Source organism: Staurois parvus, unplaced genomic scaffold (assembly GCF_062004578.1).
Source record: "Staurois parvus isolate SC_StPar_1 unplaced genomic scaffold, SC_StPar_1.0 ptg000168l, whole genome shotgun sequence".
NCBI classification, from domain to species: domain Eukaryota; kingdom Metazoa; phylum Chordata; class Amphibia; order Anura; family Ranidae; genus Staurois; species Staurois parvus.
In genome coordinates this window covers 6,168,147-6,185,992 of record NW_028317964.1, presented here as the reverse complement: position 1 = coordinate 6,185,992, position 17,846 = coordinate 6,168,147, and the positions used below count along the sequence as shown (strand labels likewise).

The 17,846-nt window shown below is 41.5% G+C and overlaps 1 protein-coding gene across 1 annotated transcript in view; it reads left to right on the top strand.

The window, feature by feature from the left end:
• The window catches only part of ADAMTSL3 (ADAMTS like 3), a 670,777-nt gene that overhangs the window by 22,336 nt on the left and 630,595 nt on the right, over positions 1-17,846 (top strand). The gene's annotated exons all lie outside the window — the stretch shown is intronic.

Below are 17,846 nucleotides of genomic sequence, written 5' to 3'. Positions count from 1 at the left end.
AATTATTCAGGTGTTTCCAGTAAAGGGTACTCTTAATGCTAAAGAGTACAGTACAAAGATGTTTAACACAATTGGGTGCTCCAATCTGGTGGCAACGATTTGGGATTTGCCTTTTACTGTTCCAGCATAACTGTGCCTCTTTGCGCAAAGACAGGTCCATAAAGATATGGTTTGAGAAATTTGGTGTAGAACTTGACTGGCCTGCACAGAATCATCATCTCAAAACCTTTGGGATGAATGGGAATGACAATTGTGAGCCAGGTCTTCTCATCCAACATCAGTACCTGACCTCACAAGTTGGCTAAATGGGTACAAATTCCCAGCAACACATTTTAAAGCTCAACTCTAGGCACAGAGATTTTAGTAAGTTTTAATGTGTAAACAAATGTTACTTCTGCTCAGGTGTGGCTGGATTGGTACACTGTACTTTAAGATTAATACTTTTCTTTAATGCAGATAACATAATTTCAGCTTCTGGCCTGCTCCTGATATGAGAGCTGCAGCTCTAGTGTCGTTTTTTCTGCCACTCTTCCCTTGGCCGTTGATTGATTATAGTACACCTGAGCAGAGTTAATGTTTGCTTACACATCAGAACATACTGAAAACCTTTGGCCATATGATGTATCACATAAACACACTGAGGGGATCTGAATAACTGCTGTGCCACTTTTCTGGCAATAATCTCTCTTGTAATGTATTGTGTCAAACTCATGAAGCATTTGTGACGCCTTTGGTCCTGACAGAGACTCGTGCACCAAATTTAGATTTTTTACATTGTGTCGCATTGAATGCGCCAAATGTAAACGTGGAGATAATTAAGACCAACTCTTTTTTGGCGTACAAAAAGAAAAACTGGCTCAGACAGATTTTGCAAAAAGTGTCTCATATGCATTCTAAAGGTGGCTTTGCATGAGCCAAATTCAAGTACAAGTTCTAGGCAGATACATGAATTTAGTGCAATCTTAACCACTTTTAGAATGCATGAGAGACACTTTCACAAACTCTGCCTGCGCCTGTCTTTATGAATTCCAGGGACTGTTATTTTCACAGGACTACCACTAAAGGAGGATAGTTGGAAGATATGGAGAAGTTGTAAAATGTATGAGATATATTTAAAAAAAGAAACTCTGGAAAAATGACAGCATGATTAATATAACGAACATGTTATAACTGTCTGCCACTTTTGTGTAAGGAAAATGCCATAGCAATCAAAATGAATATGCTGTGTAACATAATAGGGAACAAAATGAATATGCTGTGTAACATAATAGGGAACAGTTTTCTTTTTTTTTTTCTTTATTATAGCTTTCCATAACACACAAATTAAGCTTCCAGAAAGTATGGCTTCTAGGAGCCAATAGACACACTTTTTTGCCATATCTATGTGTGGCAGTTTCATTGCTGTCCTTCAGGCTGGAGTATCAGCCAAAAAGAACAGCCTCAACCCACATTAAGCGTCTGCTGCTGTAATTATAGACTAAGCTAATTTTAGGCTTGGCGTCTCTTAACACTGGAATTACAAAATTCACCATATCAAGATTATTGAGAAGGTGTATGATATCACAATAAAATCCTTTGGTTGGGTATGTCTGCTCCAGCAGTGCCCCTCCTTGCTCATGTTTCATATTTATGCCAGCTTTCCCCAACCTCTGCAACATTTACTAAATTCTTCACCCAATAAGGCGTGTGTACAATATTTTTAAAGACTTTCATAAAATACTAATTTTAAGAATATTGTTTCTTTCCCCTTTTCATTCTCCAAATTAAAAAGGGACACCGCTAATTACTTCTTCATGTCATATTACTCCTTCCTACAAGTTAGGCCAGTCATGTTTTGCCATATCATGTTTGTTTGCACATGGAATGTATGTGTCTTTTGTTACTTACTGAATGTCACATTATTGATCAGATGCTGAGAGTCATTCACATCATGGCCATTGCCTTATCCAATAACCTCTACCTTTTGTTAACTGCAGGCGTTATAATTTCACATTCTGTAGATGCCCAAGTACCATGTGTGGTCTAGTAGACAGCCTTGGTTGTTCTCTAAATGTAAGGCCTCTTACACACTGGGATAAGCAATTGCTTGGCATCCAAGTATATAAAGTCATTAGGCTCAATGTATGAATGTTTAGTAAAACCTTTGCAGTACTCCATGCTCCAGCTCGCCTAAATGAATGAGACCTAAGATACCATTTTGGGTTTCATGCAGGAGGCCAGTCCATTTTCCCAACTAAGGGACCACTTCATAGCTATGGCTTTATGCAGGTCAACATCCTGCACCAGTATATATATATATATATATATATATATATATATATATATACAGTATGTTGGTAACTTTATTCTATCTTAATGTTAGTAAAAAGGGAATTAAAGTAATTGAGTAAGCATTTTTATTAGACTAGAGTGGGGCCAATGATTCTGTGGGATAAAGATGTAGTGGATGATCACTGTAGGAGTTGTAACCTTTCTCATCATGCAGTTTTTGGACTGACTGATGAATAAACAGAGAAGGGCTGGACTGGGGGGGTGGGGGTGGGGGTGGGGGGGGCAGGCAGAAAGGAATTTCCACTCTGGATATGTGCTGATAAGATACTGTATGGTGGCCCATGGAGATACTTTACTATTGAGACATAATTTAGAGCAGGACGTGCAATCAATGACAATTGCTGAGTCATATACAGTCACTTGCTTCCCATTCACATGACCACTGATCGCTGAGTTCTTACCGCCCCTGTGAGCAGAGAGCGGGACTGTCAGTCACCACTGTCCCCCGCTTACTGGATCGCTGGGCTCTGGAGAGGGAGGGAGCGGCTGGTTCAGTCTCTAAGCAGATGCTGACAGGCTGAGCCAGGTGCTGCTCCAGACTCTGGAGTGAATCCTGACTTTAGAGTCGGGATCTTTCCCCAGCTTGGACTGGCTAAGTTACATCAGCCAACAGCTAGTTTCAGCCTGCTGTGAGCTGAAAATGGCTCACAGGGGTGCAGAATGAACTGATCCACAGGAGAAGTACAGCCAAAAGGGCTTTGGCTGTACTTCTCCTTTAATGCAGTATTATCAGTGTAGAACCCCCCTGACCCCCAAAGGCATAAGGGGTACCTCAGAGGCAGGATGGGATAGGATTTCACGTCAAGTCTAGTCCTCATCCATTGTATTTATCTTACCCCCATTCGTCTTCATAGAATATATCCTTCAGTTCGGGCTGACTGCTGGAGATGTGGGGCGACCTCAGCAGACTTCCTTCTTATTTTCTGGCAGGTCCCACATATTCAGTTTTTTGGGAGAACGGTAGTGGCCTGTATTTTTTCAGTTACTACCATTAAAGTACCACTTTCGGTGGATGTATGCCTGCTGGGGCTGGTTGATTGGCTGACACACAGTAGGGCCACCAGAGCCCTAGTGGGAGTTTTATTGTTTTATGCTAGGAAAGCCATTGTGTTGCAATGGAAGTCTCCTAATGCCCCTATTATTATTATTATTATGCAGTATTTATATAGCGCCAAAGGGTTTGCTCAGCGCTGTATAATAGCAAGGGGGACAGAACATGAGACAATACAGTAACAATACAATACACGAGGGGTTCGAGGGCCCTGCTCTTTCAAGCTTACAATCTACATCTAACTCCTGGAAGAAGATAATTAATTCTATGCTGTCACTGTATAAGGCCACCTACATTTCAAGGGGCTGCCCTTATAAGTTTCATAAAATATGGGATATTTGGGTGGATTCTTCAGATTCACTTGAGGACACTTAGACTTAGCCCAATTGTATTTCAGTGTTCCTTTCTGTAGATTTAGCTCTGATCCCTGACTGGTTATTCACATTGGTCTGGAGCCCCTAAATTGCCATTCCTGTACAATTCCTAGCTGGGAGTTTTGGTGTTTAAGATTTTTCTGTTATACCTTGAGAATGAGCATACAGGTTAAATAATTGTTATAATTATGTTGTAACTTGTTTAAGTGTGGTACCGAGCCTGGGTATGCCCTATAGGCTCTGTTTTGTATCTCTAAATTTCTTTTAAAATTCAATAAAAATAATTTTTCAAATTAAGTCTAGTCTTCATCAGTAGTGCAAACAGATGGGCGCTAGGCACTCAACAAACAAGGAGTTTGTTAACTTTAACTTAACACTCCTCGGAGAGAAGCTTAGGGCAGAGAACACCCATGGACGTGGCAGACTCCAGTACAGGGACAAAAAGTTCTTACAGCATTAACAGATAGAGGACCTTTAAGCCAACCCGGCATTCTGTGATACGGAATGACTCTGCTACCAGCCATAAAAGGAGGGATCATCACACTTCAGTTGAAGATCAAGCTTCTGCCCAGTTTCTGAGGTACCCAACTTATGGTGCTACTATCCCTTTGTTTAGCATACTAGGCTTTGAACGGAGGCCTCATTCTAGTCGCATGGTCACTCTCTTCAGGCAGCAGGCCCAGGAGGATCAGACACTGTGCTTCCCACCTCATGCAGGAGGTTTGGAGAAAGACTGACTTAACAATGTATTTATACCCTCTTCCAACATGCTCCACTGGCAAAAAGCCTCCTAGTGGTTGGCAATTATTTAATTATTCATAACTTTTTTTGTTGCAGCCTTCCACACTGTTGCCAGGGACTCTCCCCAGCAGCACACAGAAGCTGAAGATAACTGAATCATCAATCGTCTTAGGCTGATTACAGCCTAGCAACTCCAAATTTAAATAAACACTCCTGGTTAGGGCAGGGTGGCTACACCAGAGTCAAGGGTAAAGATTTAATTGGTCATGGTTAAAGCTGAAGTTGAGTATATATTTTTGGTGGATAAAGCACTGTACACATTAGTTGTGTGTATTGGTGTCTACTCCACCACCTGCTCCTTCTTCTAAAAATCTTCCCCTTAGGCTACATTCATAGCGACAATTAGGGCCAGTGTGAATAGTTGTGGCAGGAATCAGAGATTCCTGCTGTGGCTCTCAGCGGATGGTGTCCAGCTGAGCACTAGTTAATCTTGTAGGAGGAGTTTTCATTCTGCTCTGACTGTCCTATGAAGCTACATAACCCCTGACCCTTTGTCTGGACAGGGCTCATTGGCCCTGTGCTAATCACATGCACCCTCCCAAAGAAAAACAAAATCTCTAACAATACACACTAAACTGAGCATGCGCAGAGTGCCTCTTAGAGCTCTGTACTATCAGCAGATGGACTGAGAACAGTAGGTGAAGGGGAGGATCAAAGAAGACAGGATCAAACAGCCTTTTTACATAATGCGTAAGATTAACTTCTTAGGCTTCACAGTGAGTATAACAAGCATGCTTTACTGCATATACAGAATGATTTTCTGTTGTGGGTTTAGTAACACTTTAACTGCAGCCTCTGCTACAGTTACACCCACACCCTTCTGCTGCCTCCACCATTCACACATGTCATACCACTACAATCCCTCAATGCATCACGTTCAGTAAATGGGTGGAGGAGCATTGAATGACAGGATCTCCCTTACCAATTCACAGAACGTGATGTATTGTGAGATTCTGGGAAAACAAGTTCTGTGCATAAGGGAGAGTGTGAGTGGTGCAACTTTTCTCTCTCCCTGTGTCTGCGTGGGTTTCCTCTGGGTATTCCGGTTTCCTTCTACACTCCAAAGACATGCTGGTAGGTTAACTGACTCCTCTCTAAATTGGCCCTAGTATGTGTATGTATGTAATGTAAGTTAGGGACCTTAGATTGTACGCTGCTTGAGGGTTAGGGACTGATGTGAATGTACAATATATATGTAATGTGCTGCGCAAGTTGACGTCACTATATAAGTACCTGTACAGGGGCGGACTGACAACTCATGGGGCCCCCGGGCAATAGGCGATCAATGGGCCCCTGTGTCCTTGCCCACACTCAAAGCACACCCAAAAAAGCCTATAAAAGGTACCAGGGGCATTTCATGGGGCCCCCAACTGACCCCGGGCCCTTGGGCAGTGACCGAGTGCTCGAATAGTCAGTCCGCCCCCATACCTGTAATAAATAAATAATAATAGATAGCAGAGGCTGCAATTAACTCTCACAGTACCAAAAGGCAGCGGCTGAGGACGGTATCCCACAGCTGGGAGTAGGCACCGAAGGGAAGATTTTTAGCAGAAGCCACCACTTGCAGGTAATGGGATACATTAAGGTGTATAGTGCTATACTCCACCTAAAATGTATTCTAAACTTCAACTTTAAAAATACCCATTTATCTGGTAATTCCAAATAGGAGCAAACATTGGGGTTGATTTACTAAAACTGGAGAGTGCAAAAGCTGGTGCAGCTCTGCATAGAAACCAATCAGCTTCCAGGATTTATTGTCAAAGCTTAATTCAACAAGCTCCAGTTTTAGTAAATAAACCCCTTCACTGCTTGTATTGAAGAGAGAGATATAACAATCAAAATGCCTTTGAAAGCATATCTGTCAAGTATTCAAAACAATAGAAGAGGAAAAAGAAGGCACCACGTGGACCCAAAAGTTGGGTAAAATGACCATTTATTATATATATTCATTAAAAAGACCAATTAAAATGCTCTTTTGTAGAAGATGTGCACAGCCAAAATTGATAGAAAATCACAATATTACAGTTTAGATCCTCCATTACAGGCCATCCCCTATGTATAACCTTAGTGATTTCCACAATATCTGTAGTCACTTTGTCAAGGGTACATTCACAAAGTTGTCCTGACGTTTAAGGAGAAGTACTGTATAGCCGAAGCTCGTTTGGCTGTTTTTCTCCTGTAGGTCACAGGAGTACAGTTTTCATCCACCAGCGGGCTAAAGTCTACTGTCAGCCATATGGTTGGGATCCATCCAGAAGCCTGGACTAGCAGCTAGCTCAGCCTCTCCATGATCTGCCGAGAGCCTAAGCCAGCCCTTTGCGCCCCTCCAAGGCCCGGCTCTCCAGTGAGTGGCAGAGCAGAGAGCTGGTAACTGACAGACACAGCTCTATGCTCAGAGTGGAAGGAGGAGAACGGAGCGGTCAGTGGAGTTTGATCGCTCAGTTCTCACTGCAGAGCCGATGGGGGAAAGATGCAGCATGGGACTGATGCTGTATCCACCTAGGTGAGTATATATATATATATATATATATATATACAGTATATATATATATATATTTTTTTTAAGTCCATATTTCACTTTTAAGTGCTGACAAATGCAAGTGCTATATTTAAAGGTGGTAAAAAATGTTTTTTTTATCACCTATAAATATAGCACTTTGATTTGGTTGTGACTGACCATCAGTAAACATTTTAAAGTGGCGCGCTGCCTAAAGCATATTCATGTCATTTTAGATGTAAATGGGAGTGGGAAAGACTTATGCAGGCCATAGATGGGGAGAAAAACTGCAGATTTTTCTTTTAAAAAACGAAAAATCGGTTGTTCAAGTGGCTGACGTTACCATCAATGGTAAAAAAAATCGGCCGATTTTCTACCCGTCTAGAGCCGGCAAAAAGTGTCCCTGCAGAGAGCTCTGCTATTTCTTTGACAGTTCTCTGACAGTTCCTTGACATTTATAGAAGTTGCAACAATGTATCTATTTGTTTCCATTTAGGATACAGATGTTTTTATTCGGAAACAAATAGATACAATGTTTCAACCGCTGTAAATGTCAAGGAACTGTCAGAGAACTGTCAGAAATAGCGGAGCTCTCTGCAGAGACACTTTTTGCTGGACTGGAATTCTTCTTATTTTCATCCTACTTCTTCTTCATCCTCATCCTCTTCTTCTTCTTCTTCATCCTCATCCTCTTCTTCTTCTTCTTCATCCTCATCCTCATCCTCTTCTTCTTCTTCTTCTTCTTCATCCTCATCCTCTTCTTCATCATCATCCTCATCCTCTTCTTCATCATCATCCTCATCCTCTTCTTCTTCATCCTCATCCTCTTCTTCTTCTTCTTCATCCTCATCCTCTTCTTCTTCTTCATCCTCTTCTTCTTCATCCTCTTCTTCTTCCTCTTCTTCTTCATCCTCTTCTTCATCGTCTTCCTCTTCTTCTTTTTCTTCTTTTTGTCTTCCTCTTGCAGGTCACTGCTCATGCGCAGATTTTTTATCGGTAAAAAATCGGCCGATTTGCCCACTAATTGCCGCGAAAATCGGCCGATCGGCAAAATCGGCCGATTTTTTTCCAACTTTACAGAAAAAAAAAAACGGCCAAAATACCGAAAAACGGCCGACCAAATCGCCCACTAACGATCTGAAAATCGGCCGATTTTATTTTCGGCCGAAAAATCGGCCGATTTTCGACCCATCTATGGCCTGCATTAGGATCTCTTTTATGTATTGTTATTAGTGTCTGTTTCTCCAGGGGGTAGAATTGCTCTCATTTCCTGTCCTGATGACCAGACAGGAAGTAGGGAGGAAACGCCCCACTGGGGACAAAGATAGCAAAACTAAGGACCTGATAGAACCGAAAGTAAAAAAAAAAAAAAGTTTGAATGCTTTACTTTCTTTTTTGCTTTACTTTTTTTTTTTTTACACTATGCTTTTCACTTTGTATATTTGCTTGAGTGGTTGAACATTGTACAGATAGACAGAATATTTTTCCAAATTAACTTCAGTTTAATACTCATTCATAAGCGGTGTATTGTCCGAATCTGTCAAAGATTTCTGGACTTTACCGTCTCCTTAAAAATAAAAAAAAACTGACTGGTATCTGCAACACAAAACACATTTTGATCAGTATCAGAAGGATATTGTTTTGACGCATTGTGAACCTGTTCTCCTCCCCCATCGATTGTTGACTGTCTGAGTTTCAGCATCTGACATCATTTTCTTTGAAGACTGGTAGAACGGCAGACTTTTCTGGTTGGTTGGAGAGTGGAGCTTAGTGGAGCCCCAGGATAACCTGCATGCTGCTCAGAACAGTATCCAGATATGATGTCATAAATTGAAATTGCAGGCGGTATGAAACTGAAGAGCAGAGGCTAATGAGAGGGCATACAGAGTTAAACAAAAATGCAGTGATGAAACCAACTTTGTATGACTAGCAGCCATAAATTGCCCATGTGCACCTGCTGCGGTAATCTTTAATAAATCTTTAACCCCTTAAGGCCCACGCACACATTTAATGCATTCACCGGGTTACGTTTTCCTTCAATCTACATGCTACAGTGTAAGGAATAACTCTTCTTACAGGTTATTATGTCTTATAGAATTAAAAAATCATATTAATGCAACGTGTCCGCCTTTGTAAAGTTAAAGCTGAACTCTGGGCAAAATTTTTTTATTTATTTTTAGTTTCCTCAATAACTACAAACGTTTTAAATCTATTTTGTCTTTGCTAACCCAGCTATTACCTAGTAAAAGTATCCGTGGCATCATCACTGTGCTGCACATAGCCTTTGCGGAGAGATGAGCTGTCAAAGAGGCTCAACAGCTCCACCCACTAGAGGCTGTCTGCAAAATAACTACAGGAGGGGTGGAGACAAGACCAGTTACACTGCACAAGGAAAGTGAGCAGCAGTGACTGGTCTGCATTACTGGAAGTAGTACTGGAGGTAAAGTTTCACACTGAATTACACAAGGCACACCAAGTTAAATGATAGGTCTCTATGTATGTAGACAATGTTTGCTTATCGCAAATTCAGATTTAAAGCCCAACTACAAGATGCAAGCAACTCCCATCCCTAACTAACCTCTGGTATGAAAAAAAAACTATAAAATAACTAAGTGCTCATTATCCACTTGAGCTCCAAAAAAGGTTTTACCCTCCTTCATGACCAGGCCATTTTTTTGCTGTTTGGCACTGTGCTACTTTAACTGGTAATTTCACGGTCATGCAATGCTGTACCCAAACAAATTTTATATCATTCTTTTGGTCTCATTTGACCACCACTGGATTTTTTATTCTCTTGCGATATAAAAGAAAAAAGACCAAAAATATTTGAAAAAAAACAATTTTTTTTACCTTCTGCTATATAACATATCCAATAAAAAAAATTTAAAAATCCTAATTTCTGTCCTTGGTAAAAAAAAAATCCCAATAACTGTATATTGATTGGTTTGTGTGAAAGTTATAGCGACTGCAAACTATGGTGTGTATATATATATATTGGCATTTTTTTATACCACTTATGACGGCGATCAGCGACTTGTAATGTGACTGCGTTAATGTGGTGAGCAATCTAACATGGATGCTGGGTGGGAACTCACTAAATGTTATGGACATCTCCAGTGACACTAATGCAGTGATCAGTGCTAATAATATACACTGTCACTGTACTAATGACACTGGCTGGGAAGGGGTTAACATTTAGGGGCAATCAAAGGGTTAACTATGTGCCTTAGAATGTGTAATGTGTTTACTGTGTGGTGTTTTCACTAAGCAATGTGCCAGTTTTTACTCCCTGCTTTGCAGGGAGAAAAAAAGGCACATTGTCTCTGTCTGTAGAGAGCCATGTGTTGTTTACCAACACAGGGCTGTCTTTGATCATTCGCTCAGTAGATCAGCGGATTCCAGCCATAAACCATTGGCCGAGACCCGCTGATCAGCGTGTGTTCGAAACTAATTGCAGCACAGCTAGGGCGTCAGGCAGGACATGTACGTGATCTGGAGCAGCGAGGCCGTTCTGCAGTAGTATATCTGTGGTAGGCAGTCAACAACTGCTTATACTTACCTGAAGCCAAAGCCACATGTCAATCCTTTTCTCTTCTTTTAGTTACTTCCTGGGGTCATTCTTTGGGTGTCCCCATCACTGCCTGCAAGAGGTGGACACGTCCAGTTGGTGGAGGCGACACTTCCAGTGACCAGGTCCTCTCTCATAAGCTCCAAAGGCATAATGTCTGGCCCATAGGGCAGGAAACTAGCTGTGCCCATAAAGGAAAGTGTAACTTTGATCCATTACACTGCAGGATGGCATAGGAAGAGGTGTTTTGAATCAAGACTGGGGAGTATGATAATAGGTACACAATGCACTATTTACATCTCATTTTTCTGGGAGTTCAGCTTTAAAGGCATTGCACACTTTTAGTTGTTTTTGCTGTTTTACCCAGGTATTAGTTTAGTTATATTCTTTGTGTCGTTTGTTTGCCTTAGGCTTCATTCAGACAGGTGTTGACACCTGTTCTGCATGCAGGCCATGTTTGTTATTGTATCTGCATCCACCTCAAGCTGTGTGCAGGCCGCCTATAGAGGTGGCTGTAGATGCAGCGGCTGCACAGACACAGCTGGATACAGCTACGTGTCAAAAACGCACACTGCTTGTGTTTGGATCCTTGTTGCAAGTATGTCTAATTTTGCTTGTGTTTGGATCCATGCTGCAAGCATGTCTAATTTTGCTTGTGTTTGGATCCATGCTACAAGCATGTCTAATTTTGCTTGTGTTTGGATCCATGCTACAAGCATGTCTAATTTTGCTTGTGTTTGGATCCATGCTGCCAAGCATGTCTAATTTTGCTTGTGTTTGGATCCATGTTGCAAGCATGTCTAATTATGACACGCTGCTTTGCCTGAGCATCAACTTTTATAGGCTGCCTGCACGCAGATGAATGTAGGCACAATAACGAACATTGCCTTCATGTAGAATGGGTGTCACCGCCCATCTGAAAGAAGCTGGACCTTGAAATGATGAGCTCACCTGTTGTGGCTGCAGTTTTTAGTATCATTGCTGATCGATTTACCTATGTCCATGTATTCATTTACCTAGCTTGTCCTTATTCACTAAAAGGAAAGGCATTGTCTTGTTCTGGGTCATGTAGCCTCCAAACCATGCCTCGCCACGTCTGTGTGTTGCATCACAAATGTGGGAGTTCCAGTGTCATGAAAACACATCTCTGCCCTTTAGTGCTTGGCCCGTTTGTGTTAAATATAGGTATTGTATAGCTCTTATGTGCAAAGCAATAGACTGAGAGACCTAAGGATTGTGGGATATGTAGTTTCTTCACAGGAAGTGTCATTTCTTAGACTGCAGACAAAGGTCATGCAATAACCTGTGCAGTGCCACAGAAACTTCTGACAAAAGAATGTGAAGATCTATTCTGTTATAAGCTGTGTATACAGGACAACAGATGATATCAGAAAACTACAGGGTAATGCACATCTTGTGCAGGTAAAAAACACAAAGTGCAGGTAGGAAGATTTATAATGCCTCTATTTGGGTGCAATTTCTAATAATGCAATCTATAGCTAACTTAGAGTGCACAGTGAGGCGAATTCATAAAGAATATCTAAGACATTCTTTAAAATTTTGCCATGATATACGGACACTCCATCCTCCATTCAGCTGAGCTCCTTTTTGTCACACAGGCAGTGCAGCAGTGGAGGATTTTTAAAACTGGGTGGGCAGATCGTGACGGGGATTCACAGACATTAACTCTGTAACTATCTAACAATTATAGGTAAAGTTGATCCAGGGAATATCCGATTGCCTCTCGGGGGGTCAGGAAGGAATTTCTTTCCCTGCAGGAGCAAATTGGATCATGCTTTGCTGGGTTTTTTTTGCCTTCCTCTGGATAAACTGTGGGTGTAGAATTCTAACTTTTTTTTTTTTTTAATGGTTGAACTGGATGGTCTTTTTTCAGCCAGACTAACTATGTAACTATGTAACATTAGTTCCCTATCAAGTTGTCTCCCTTGTAATTAACAGCAGGTAGTGGGCAGATCCATAACCAATTGCCAGCATGCTGTTGGCTATAGAACCCACCAACCACCTAGAGTCAATCACAAGGAAGGAGCTGACCTGATGGGGAACTATTGTCTCAGCTTTCCCATCAGGTTCTGCTCACTGTCAGCGTCACTGTCTGCTGGGAGGTTGTCGGCTGTGAAGTATATGAAAGCTGAAGTGTAATCTGCATACAGTATTTTTTGCTTATCCTTTTCCCCCATCAACATGCTAATGACAATTAAAAAACCCTTTCTGTCTTACTTACATCCTTTATTTCATCACTGGGTCTCTGTGCTTCTGTTTGCAATGCAGGCAGATAATGGCTGGTGGGAGGGGTTGCTATACAAACGTACTAAAAATCACACAGCACTCTACCTCAGTTCTCCTGTGAGGATCCCTGATACAAGCAGTAGGCTGGCTCTTTGGAGGAGTTATGAAAATTAAAATAAGTACTTGGATGGGTTGGTGTCAATGTGGAGTAGTGGGAGAGGCAAACTGCATTTGCATGCAGCCACCATAGGTAACACCCAGGGGTGGACTGACCATTTGGGCACTTGGGTACTGCCCGAGGGCCCAGGGTCAGTAGGGGGCCCCATGAGATGCCCCTGGTACCTTTCATACCCTTATGTGGGTGTGGTTTGAGTGTGAGCGAGGACATTGGGACCCCATGATCTCTTATTGCCCGGGGGCCCCATGAGTTGTCAGTCCGCCCATGGTAACAGCCACATGTGACACTGAGCCACCATGATTGAAAGAGCTGAAATCCAATTAATGGAAAGGGTGGGCCAGGGACAGTTAAGTTGATGCTGGACTTTAGCCAGGAAATAAGGCTATCTGACCTGCTGCAGATTTAATGCACACAGCATATCTATTGTTATTGTTACCATAGTCTTGTTTTCCTGCCGAATGTCTACCTACAGTCAAAATCCGCATCTTTCTTCTTCAACAAGCCACTTCCTTTTATAGGGTGACAGCGCTGCCTTGGAAGGTCTCCCTGCAGGCACAGCATTGTCACCCTCGGTTCCCAGTACTGCGTTTTCCACTGCGGGTGGCATGACATTAGAACTAATGGGTTCGCAGTCCTCCGTGCGGGTGGTGCGGCTGCATGGATTTTCATGTGGATACGAAGTGGCACCACCCTCACAGATGTGAACCAAGCCTTAGGCTTTGACAGTAAAATCTGGAAGCTGATTGGTTTCTATGCAGAGCTGCACCAGATTATGCACCATGTCGTTTAAGTAAATAACCCCCATTACACTTTGTAACCATCAAACAATATTCAACATGATAAAAGTTTTGGCTTCAGGTAATGCTTAATGAGGTATTAAATCCCCAAACAATTATCTGTTTTATTGCAGCTCCCAAATTCACCAATTCTTTTTTTCAACTTCCTTTAACAGATCAAGCTGTCCAGAAAAAGTAGCAGTTAAAGGGTTGAGACAAACCATTTACCACTGACAGGGGTGCTTACAATGGTCAGCATTTATTCATTTATGTAAAACCTTTATCACAAAAGGAAAACAAACTATTGCTGTGACTGCTTAAAAAGTGTTTGCTGGAGTTCTGCTTTAATTTGGTATGGAAGTCAATATAAATCTGCTAGTCTATCTAATACTACCTTCTCCCCGGATTTACAATGTTGCCGTCTAAAGGTGTTTACCTTGCTCCTCCATCCAGAGTGGAGACACTCTAAGGGTCCTTACACGTGGGCGTTCTGTTTGTCATCAGTCTGTTTATGGATGAAAAACAGACACCCATGTATTTCCATGGGCTAGCGGATTTAAGCGGATGATCATCTATTTACATCCGTTAATGTCTGCATCCGTTAACATCCATTTTTTTGAACAGAAGAAAACCCTGTTTTTCTTTTGTAAAAAATTACGGAATGGATGAAAAACGGATGGGAATGGATGAAAAATAGATATAAACGGACATACAGTCCCTTTTTGCATCTGTTTTTGCATTGGTAAAGGATGTAAAAAACGGATGTAAACTGATGAAAAATGGATGTGAAATGATGAAAAATGGATGTGAACTGATCTGTTTTTTCTTTGAAAACAATGTGACTGAACTGATGAAAAAAAATGAATGCCCATGTAAAAGGACCCTTTGCCTAGCATTTTTCAGAGCGTTTTCTGGTTTGCAGAAATGCATAACAGTCCATTTTTTAAAATTATATCTGTTATTAAATTTTCTTTTAGGAAAACAAAAAGCATTACAAAACCACCGTATAATCTTATTGCATCATACACATAAACTTTATCCCCATACCCACCCCAAAACACCCCTGTCCAATCTCGTCTTATCCTCTCTTTCCCCTCCTATTGATCTAGACATGCATATAGATCTCTTTAACCATTTAATTTCTCTGGTACTACTATCGGGGGGCCTTTCATTTTTAAGTATTTTTCTGATGTTTTAAACTCATACCATCTACCCCAAATCTTTCTAAACTTTTCCATCTCATCTCTCTCCATGTAACAAAGTTCCTCCATCCTGCAAACATATTCAACTCTTTCTATCCAATCCCTCATTGTTGGTGGATCCTGGACCTTCCAAAACCTAGGAATTAAACCTTTTGCTGTACCAATCAGATGGTATAATAAACTGTTTTTATATTGTTCTGTTCTATAGAAAAGACACACCCATGGATCCTTCTGGATAGATGTCCCACAAATCTCCTGTATAAGATGAATTATCTCCTGCCAAAATAACAGAATTTTTGGGCATTCCCACCATATATGAGCCATTGTTCCTATTACGCCAAACCTTCTCCAACATGAAGGTGATACTTCTCACTGTTTATGTGCCACACACAGTGTGCAATACCATCTTATTATTTATTTATTTCAGGTACTTATATAGCGCTGTCAATTTACACAGCACTTTACATATATATTGTACATTCACATCAGTCCCTAACCCTCAAGGGGTGTACAATCTAAGGTCCCTAACTTACATTCATACATACTCATACTAGGGCCAATTTAGACAGGATCCAATTCACCTACCAGCATGTCTTTGGAGTGTGGGAGGAACCTGGAGGAAACCCATGCAGGCACAGGGAGAACATGCAAACTCCAGGCAGGAGGTGCTGTGGCTGGGATTTGAACCAACAACCCTAGTACTGCCAGGAGGAAGTGCTAACTATTTAGCCACTCTGCTGCCCCATCTAGATAAACATTTATAATAATAGTCCATTTAACATAGTTTCCTATGAATCTAGTTCACATCTGTGCATTTTGAGCCGGTGCATTTTTTGGAAAGGGTCAGGGTCTTTTTTTCCTGCAGCAGATTGCGTTTTTCATGTAATAGACTTCAGTGGAACTTCACCAAAAAACGTAAGTGTTGCATTTTTTATGCATTTTGTGTTTTGTTTTTTGCTTGTTTGTTTTTTTGCCAATAGGAAAGGATGACAGCTTTTGGTTAGGGTTAGTGGTAATCATTATGGTTAGCGGTAGCAGTAATGTTTAGGGTTGGAAGGCGAAACCCTGACAATTACCGCTAACCCCAACCCTAAAAATTACCGCTGAACCTAACCCTAATAATCTCCTCATACTTTCCTATTGGCAAAAAACATCAAAAATGCAAAACACACTGGAAAACTCCCTGGAAAAACGCTTCAGCCACAGCCTGCATAGACATGAACCTAGCCTTCGGCAGGAATTATATTACTGGTCAGATCACCGGTTAAAAATAAGGGAAAATAATCCTTGAAAAGGAAACTAATGCAGCCACCACATTTAGGATTAGTGAGCTGCGATATATTACATTTTTTTGTTTTTGGGTTTAATACCACTTTAAAATGGTGGATGTCCTATAAACCATCTGCAGTTATAAATTTCCCACTGTGCCACTGTGCTGAGGTTAAATCACATCCCATAACTTCCACAAAGTCTGAGCGTGTGTTCTGCTTTTAATAAGCATCATTTTATTTTCCCTAGAAGATTGTGATCACCCAGCAGCCCCCTCATCTCCTGCCATTTTTAATCCTTAAAACCAAACCAGCTGTCAAACAATTGATTAAATTTAGACATGCTGTCAATTTTAATAACATCTGCTAACATCATCTATCTGTTTTCAGGACTTATATTTATAACAGACTGAGAAGTTTCCATTATACACTTTGCTCTCTGCCTAGCACGTCATTATGTTTTTCTGCTGTGCATGGGAATATTAGGTCTTATCAGCCGGCTGAAAAATCCAGCTCAGAATTAAAAAAAAAAAAAAAAAAGAAAAAATTATTCAAAGCCTTTTGTGACTTTTGCTATAACAATTATGGATCTCCCCATTTAAACTATGTGAAGAACACACCGATTTTCCCTCCCGTATGGACAGTATAGCGGTGTTTATATCATTAGCTTCTGTTCTGGTAAAGCAGTAAGGAAGACATAGAGCCCATGTGGTATTAGCCAGTGCATTGGTTTCCGTCTCTCTGATTTCACAGCGGAAAGGCTGCTGTTTTCTCTGTGTGCAATATCCTGGCGTCCTTCCCAATGTCTTGATATATAGGGCAAACACATAAAAGAAACACACTGGGAACAAATGTGCAACTTTTAGACCTGTTATATTTTTATGAGACTGTCTCACTTTGCTTTTGCTACATGTGATTTCTTGAAATGCATTTATACGCTTTTTTTTTCTTTTCAGTATAGACAAGTTGTAAGGTGACTGTTTTTTCAGCTTGTTCACTTTGGTTCCTAAAAAGGAGGTCAGTTTAGAAAAGTAAAGTATACTGTATGTAAACCCAAATACTAATATCTTATACACAGTGGCGTCCCTAGGGTTGGTGTCACCCGGTGTGGTAACACTTGGTGACACCCCCTCCGATGATCCCCGCAGGATGGATCAGATCTGCGGATTGAGCATAATGGATTGGAGTCCGATCCATTATCCTCCCCAATCCGCAGATCCGATCCATCCTGCTGGGGTCGCCGGCTTGCAACCTATACGGGGTTAACTGATCTCTCCATGAGCTCCACAAAAAGGTACGTTTTAAAGCAAGCCCCCCTCTCTCTCCCCCCCCTCAGCTTTCCCTCTCTCTGCCCTCTTTTTCTCCCCTCTCTCTTCCCCCTCTCTGCCTTCTCCCTCTTCTCTCTCTCTGCCATCTTTCTCCCCCCTCTCTGAATTCTCTCTCTGCCCTCTTTCTCCCCTCTCTCTCCCCTCTTTCTCCCCCCTCTCTGCCTTCTCTCTCTTCTCTTTCTCTGCCCTCTTTCTCCCCCCTCCCTACTCTCTCTCCCCCCTCTC